The sequence below is a fragment of the Choloepus didactylus genome, chromosome 1 (assembly GCF_015220235.1).
Source record: "Choloepus didactylus isolate mChoDid1 chromosome 1, mChoDid1.pri, whole genome shotgun sequence".
Taxonomy (NCBI): domain Eukaryota; kingdom Metazoa; phylum Chordata; class Mammalia; order Pilosa; family Megalonychidae; genus Choloepus; species Choloepus didactylus.
In genome coordinates this window covers 50,519,813-50,527,164 of record NC_051307.1, presented here as the reverse complement: position 1 = coordinate 50,527,164, position 7,352 = coordinate 50,519,813, and positions in this window count along the sequence as shown.

The window sequence follows — 7,352 nt, the reverse complement described above, 5'->3', positions numbered from 1 at the left end:
TTTACTCCAATGTTTTATTCACCAAAAACTTTTCCAAGTTGTTTCAGTATGAATCACTTCCTCCCTAATGACTTATAATTTGATTCCCACATATTTTGTAGCAAGTAAGGGGCAGCATAGGACAGAAACTAGACCAGGATTTTAATTGCAGTTCCACCCTTTCTGGCTTAGGCTTTTTGAACCCAAATTACCACAACTATTGAATAGCAATACTTAAAATGCACTTCACAGTTCTATTGTAAGAATCAAATTAGACACAGCATATAAAAGATTTTTCAGATGCCTAGCAGAGGCAAGGTGTCCATTAAATACTGAATTCTTTTCTTTCTCTCCTACGTTTTAATAGTTTTGCTTCTTCTCTCACTAGTCTAACCAACCCTTTTATTTCTCCTTTGGGGGTTCCTATCGTACCCTCAATGTTTTATTTATGACCTTCTTCTCTTTATTGTTTCCCATAATATTTTTACTCACAACCATAGTTTGAAGCCTCATTCTCTGCAAATTTGCCCCAATTATGTATCTTTGATTCATCAGATCTTGGGTTTGAAAGTAGCCTTATTGATCATCTAATTCAACTTCATTATTGTGACAAGAGATGTAAGTTCTGTGTTTCTCGAAAGAGAGGAATTAGTGACCATAGAATCTCCATTATTGAACATTTGGACAATTGATCTGCCAGAAGCTTTCTCCAAAGCAGCAATGTTTCATTCGGGATCACCTGTTAAACATCTCTACCAGGTTGTCATACAAGAACCTCACATTTTTTACAATTATCAAAGTGTTTAACACACTTATCATTTCATTATTTCCAATTTGCACTTGAACACACTGCAAAGTTAAACACTTCCTTAGGATGTATAGCCAGTTGTGACAGAGCCAGGCTGAGACTTGAGTCTTTGACTTGCCTTGTCCACAGTACTCTGGTATTTCATCTGCAAGTAACTTTGCTCAAGAGCCCAGGTTACCACTTGCCAAGCCTTTTATGTAATTCAGTTACAGTTCTCAATGCTGAGGAAGTGATTTCTGATGATCATTTGGCTAAGCTGGAAATTAAAAAGATACAAAAATCACATGTAATTTTGTTATTGCAGTATTTTATGAGATATGGGATTATAACCATTATTCACTATGCACATACACATATAATCTTCTACTGTGCTATATTAAGAATTATTTTATATAATATATATCATGTCAATTTATTTTAAGTTAGAGACACAGTTATTCTTTTATTATTATTATTTTTTTTTTTTTTGCAAGGATTCCTTTGCAGGAAATGCAAAAATGAGTTGCTATGTGGTAAATCTTCACAGGTCTGGTTTAACAACCAATTCCAAGACACTTATCATGTAGCACTGAGCTATATCTTAATGTGAAGCAATGAAAACTATATCTCTACACAGGCTGTTATAGGCTGGTAGTAATAAAACATAGATAACCATAGGGAGTACATTGGGATGTTTTATGACTAGAAGGTGATTATATGAACTATAAGTAGTAGAACCGTGGTTAAATTGTTATAGATTAAGATGCTTAAATTAAAAACTCTCTTTAATATCAATATATCAGACAAAAATGCAACATTCTCATTAGCCTCATATTCTCCAAATTAACCTGCTATAAGTTTCAAGGTGGAAGCTTAGAGTCATTTTCTTTGAAAACATGTTTATTCTCCCCAAAGTGAATTTATGGACATTATATTCTCCATCACCTACATTTCAATGAACATGGTTACATTTTGCAATTTAGGATTATTTTCTCAAGTTGATTATTATACTGCTGTGCTGATGAAATATATAATCTGACTAACTAAATCAAAATATTGGTATCAAGAACATGAATTCTAATATGTATTATGGGATATTCCAATAAATAGAGTCCAGGTTCAAAACTAATTATACATGCACCTTACATGGTGACATGTCTGCCAATGCAGTGAATGTGGAATTAAACTGCATTAACAATTGCATCCAAAATTTGAAGTAACAAACTATACTGCACGATGCAGATCACATCTGCATGGATGTTGACTCCAGACATTATATTTAAAGAGAAACATGGACAAGCTGTAATGATTCTGGCCAAGGCAATGAAAATGTAAGATATCTGTTCATTAGAAATGGTAGATGGAATGGAAAATTTTAAGCCATGGATTAAGGTGCTGGAGAGCAACAGCATGCACCTGAGCCAAGGTTAGTATTATAGATTTTTAAGTAAGGCAACTATATCTTTTATAGTCCCAATAGGAACTTTTGAGAGTGAAAGAGGATGCTAATAATAAGTAGGTTGGGACAACAGTCCTACACAGTGAATATCTAGGCAAACTGGGACTCTAATTTTAAGACAAATCCTAACTTAATGATTCCATGAATCATGGAATCCATAAACTTGATAATGATAATAATGCTAGAAAACCCTCAATATAGTACTTCCTATATGCTAGGCAATGTTTTAAATTATTCATATATGGGGTAGGGAACATTATTATCTACATTTTTCAGATTAGAACTGTGGTCCAGTAACCTGCAATTACCCAAGATCATACAGCAGGTAAGAGGTAAAAACAGCTATTAGGAGGTAAAGCTGGGATTCCAGTCCAGTCAGTCTGTCTCTAGAGTCCGTAAGCTATACTTCCTCAATAGGTGTATTTTTAAACTTTTTATTTCAAAATTATTATAGACTCACAGGAAGTTGCAAAATAGTACAGAGAGGTCTCGTGTCCTTTCACCCAGTTTCCTCAATGAACATCTGACATATATCAGTAGAGCATAATATCAAAGCCCAGAAATTGACATTGACACAATGTGTGGGTGAAGTTTCTATGCCCTTTTATCACATGTGTAGATTACTGTAACCACTATGACCATCGAGTTACAGATCTAGTCCATCACAACAAAGATTTCCCTCAAGGCTACTCCTTTATAGTCACATCGATCACCTCTCCTTCATCATCCTAACATCCGGCAATCATTAACTTGTTTTCCGTTTCTATAATTTTGCCATTTTGAAAATGGTATATAAATGGAATCATATTTTAGATGACCTTTTGAGATTGTCTTTTTTCATTCAGCATAATGCTCAGTAGATATCTTTAATGGGGACCTTTCAACATATCAATTACACAATTTCTATGAACAAAATTCCATAATACTTTATTTTAATATTTTTATAAATAATGTGTAATATAGAAAACATATGAGAATTTACAACTTGTAAAATAAATATATTAAGAACACTGGAAGAAATAAATAAACATTTAAGTTGGGTTAACTGGTTAAGAATTGGTATTTGGTTGGACTTGCTATGATTATCTTCTAATGACTGGCTGTTTATTTTATATAGCATCTTAAATGTTCTGTTTTGTTGTCTATAAACAGAGAAACAACTTGAAGTGCTGATGGGGAAGAATATAATTTAAAAATCAGCATTTAAATTTGTTTTAAATTATATTTCCAGACACAGGGAAATATTAAAAAGAAATTAAGAATGTTTCTCCGTTAGAGTTGTAGTTAGAACCACTTCATTAAATGACAGCTTCAAAGTAAATAGGCAGGCAATTATGTATCTCCACTAATCACACTAGCTAGTTAAATTGTTTCCTTGCTTTTCATTTCCAGTTATCTCCATGAAATAATGTTATCTATAAGATAATGTTTCTGACTGAAGAAAACAAGAAAATCAAATAAGCAAACCTAATTGCTAAGAACATTTACATCTAAAACATTCCTTACAAACTGGCTTAAAAACTCAACTGCTAACAAGATGAATACAGATTTTTTTGTTCTGTTTTATTTTTTATTTTTAGATTTTTGGTAAAAGGAAATACTAATGCACCTAAACTTTCATGCATATATCAAGAGCAACAATTGATCTCCCTTTAGAAAAGCAGTTGAGCAGACTCAAGCATGATCAAAACTCTAGTGTGGCACAGCACCTCCCACCTAACTCAGGCCCAGGAGATGTTTGGTCAACAGAATAGAACCAAACAGAGGAAACTTTTAATTAATTTTTTAATTGAGCTTTTCATCTAAATCCTATAAATACAAACTGATCTTTTTTCTCCACACAGAAAAAAAGGGTGGTACATATGACTCCTACAGATAATTAACAGCAAAGTCAAATAATTTATATTTTTTTCAAAGACTTTTTGTCCCATTGACATGTTCAAAGAAATCCAATTTTCTTATTTTTTAAAGTGGAGTTAAGCTATACTGTCTTATAAGTACAAAAATACCTGAAACGCATGAGTAAATGCATTTAACAATGAGATAACATCCAAACTAAGCTGCTTAATGGCCAGAGTGAACACAATTTCTTTTTTTTACTCATGTTTTAATATTAACAAATGAACAAACAACAAGAAACACATTCCCCACATGAATTAATTCATTTTCACTTTTGCAAATGTATTTTTGTATGCTTCACTTGTTAAAATAAAATCTGCTTGGTTAAAGGAGAGTATTTTCTCTTGACTGGTACTGAACATTAATGTAACCCTTCACATTAGCCTATTAATGAACAGGAATCATTCCCTCATATAACAGATCTAGATTATATAGTTAGATCAAATGTATTCATTTGTTACTCAGCAAGTATTCATTAAGACCTTACTATAAGCAAGCATTGGGAGCCTAAAAATAAATACTTGGTTTGCCCTCCAGAATATAGCTGGCTAACAGAACTACACATGAAAAATCAACTCTAACATATATATGATAAATGCTAGAAATAAAGTGCTTGTGGTTTTATGAAGGCAGAGTAAAGTTGATATTACAGACAAAGTAAAGAAGAATGACAGTTAGAAAACATAATATGGTCCCCTAAGATTAGAAACAAAAGGGGCCACACGGATAATTAGGTCCAAATCCCTCATTTGAAAGGTAGGGAAACTGATGTATCTTGACTGGATGCCAAATTTTAAATATCCTAACTTCCGACTTTACGAGGTTATTTTGAAGAATAAATGAAGTATTTGGCACACTGCAAGGCCTTAATAATCATTTGGGAGTAAGGCTGTTGTAGCAGAAACAGCATGGATTTGGAAGAAAACATACTTGTATTCAATTCCCATCTCTTTCCAACGTGGCATTTAACTTACAATTGCTTGGTCTCATGTCATTCCTCTTTAAATTGGGGATAATCATTCCAATTTCTCATGCTCATTAAACTATATGAAAAATTATCATTTGATAAATTCATTGTATCATTAATCATTCAATACCTGATAGATTTTTAAAGAGGAGACTTTTTTGGGGGTTGAGGGCAGTGGAACCTTGATAAATATGTGGAATTCAAAGATAATATTTGTAGGACTATAGTTAAGAGAGACTTAAATTGTACAACACAAAAGAATTTGATGACCGTGTTTTGATTTTCTGGTCTCTGAGTGAAAATTGACCAGAGAGACCCAGCAATGCATGCATTGAATGCTTAATGAAGGTTTTGTTAAAAATCTGAGGAGAAACATTACAGTGGGATTTGTTGACATTTTCCTGTGATGTGACCCTTTTCTATAACCCTAAATTCTTTAGTATGATGCATGATATTTCTGAATAGGTTTGTTTTGTTTTATTTATTGTTTGTTTGTTTTCAAGTGACTAATAAATTTTTTACCCCTAGCAAGACAGATAAAGGAAAAAAGAGAGAAAACATACATTACCAATGAGGTCAACAAAACTCACAACAAAATATTATGTGCAATTTTGTGTCAATAAATTTAACAGCTTATATGAAATCAATAAATTTCCTAAAAATATTATCTTTTCAAAACTGACATGACAAGAAATAAAAAAATTGAATAATTCCATATCCAGAAAATAATTATTAAATTGAAATTCACATACCATAAAATTCACCCTTTTAAAGTGAATCAAATTCAATTCAATGACTTTTAGTTTATTCATAAAGTTGTGCAACTGTCACCACTATCTAATCCCATAGCATTTTCATTACCCCAAAAAAGAAACCATGTGCCCATTAGCAGTCACACCCCTTCCAAGCCCTCAAGCCCCACCTCAGCTCCTGGAAACCACTAATCTATTGTCTGTCTCTATGGATTTGCCTATTCTGAACATTTCATATAAACAGAATCATAGATTACATGGCCTTGTGGATCTGGCTTTTTCCACTTGGCATAATGCATTCAAGGTGCACCCACGTTATAGTTTGTCTCAGTACTTTCCTTTTCGTGGCTGAGTAATTTTCCATTGTATGGTATACCACATTTTATTTATCCATTCATCTGTTGATAGACACTTGGGTTGTTTCCACTTTGGGGCTATGAACAGGAGCATTATGAATAATGCCATTTGAACATTCATGTTTTTTTATGACCATGTTTTCATTTCTCTTGGTATATATAGCTAGGTGTCCGTGCCCAAATTAGCCTGTCTACTGCCTGTCAAAGGGCTCTGGGAACTGGGAAACATGCTGAATGTGACTAGCTGTTCCAGTTTGCTAATGCTGCCATTTTGCAAAACACCAGAAATGGATTGACTTTTATAAAGGGGTTTTATGTGGTTACAAAGTTACAGTCTTAAGGCCATAAAGTTGTCCAAGCTAAGGCATCAACAACAGGATACCTTCAGAGAAGAATGGCCAATGGCATCTGTAAAACCTCTGTTAGCTGGAAAGGCACATGGCTGGCATCCGCTTGCTGCCAGGTTGTGTTTCAAAATGGCATATTCCAAAATGTCAGCTTTCAACAGCTGTCTTCAAAGTGTCTCTCAGCTGCAGCAAACATCTGGGCCTGTGCGGCTCTTTTTAAAGTACTCCAGTAACCAACCAAGATCCACACTGAATGGGTGGGGCCACACCTCCATGGAAATAATCCAATCAAAGGTATTGCCCACATTTGAGTGGGTCACATCTCCACGGACACGGCCTAATCCAAAGATTCCACCCTAATCAACACTAATAGATCGGCCCCCACAAGACTGCATCCAAGAACATGGCTTTTTCTGGGGACATAATATATCCAAACTGGCACACTAGCCCCACTAACAAACACTACAGAGTCCTTACCACTGTCCATCATGGCCTTGCCCAAGAGACAGGGTTGCTCCAGATGCCACAGAAAGGGCTAGAACCATTAGGTAGAAGGAAGATAGAGAGAATAACACTTAGGCTAAGCAGCTGACTTAATTAAGAATTGTTCTATCATGGAAACAAGCATCCTTTAGAGGTAGTGAGTTCCCCATCACTGGAGAGGATCAAGCAGGTGCTGGATGGTGTGCACTGGTTGAGAAAAGTGACTGGATAAGCCAGGGTCTTAGACCCAGCTCACAGTGAGAGTCTATTTCTCTGAGAGAGGCTCTGGTTCTATTAAGAAAGGGGAGATCTGAGACCCTTGT